This window comes from Trichosurus vulpecula, chromosome 1 (assembly GCF_011100635.1).
Source record: "Trichosurus vulpecula isolate mTriVul1 chromosome 1, mTriVul1.pri, whole genome shotgun sequence".
Lineage (NCBI taxonomy): Eukaryota > Metazoa > Chordata > Mammalia > Diprotodontia > Phalangeridae > Trichosurus > Trichosurus vulpecula.
Window position 1 is genome coordinate 291,489,301 of NC_050573.1, and position 612 is coordinate 291,489,912.

Sequence of the window (612 nt, forward strand, 5' to 3'; positions counted from 1 at the left end):
CAATGAGTTTTGTGAAAGGTAGATTATATGGACACTATCCTTTTCTACATATACAAGGAATAGTTTATAGGAGGCAGGAGGCACATTTTCCAGGGGAATTTGGGAAGTATAACCAACCCCTAATCCTCTACATGCATTGTTTTTCAATGTCACTTTTTAATAATATATGAAGACTTTGACAATAGTTCTTGGGCTAAAAGAAAACAGCTATGGTTTCTGCTTGTGATCTGAAAGTCATTAGGACTGCAAGAGCAGAATAAACTCCACTCTTAAAAAAAAGGAACATTTCACAATTTTGCCTTTCCTCTTTGTGTAGGGGCTCTGCTAATCTCTGTATCATTCCAATATACACTAATGAAGTGAGCACCAACTCTTACTCTTTATACAAGTGATTGGTCTCATTTCACCTAATAAATCAGTTACAAGCTCCTTATCAAATTAATGCTACATGACCATGATTTAATTTTAATCCATTAAACAGGGATTTATTATGTACCTACTATTTGCCAGGCACTCTACTAGGAGCAGAGGATATAAATACAAAGAATGGAATAATCCCTCTTTTCAAGGAGCTTAATTTTTATGGCAGAAATAAGTGTATATGTATACACA

General features: G+C 34.5%; 1 non-coding gene across 1 annotated transcript; it reads right to left on the reverse strand.

The window, feature by feature from the left end:
* Nucleotides 1-271: 271 nt before the first annotated feature.
* LOC118835047 lies at nucleotides 272-373 on the reverse strand. Its single transcript, XR_005009410.1, has one exon. It is a non-coding gene; the product is annotated as a U6 spliceosomal RNA (small nuclear RNA).
* Between the last annotated feature and the right edge of the window lie 239 nt (nucleotides 374-612).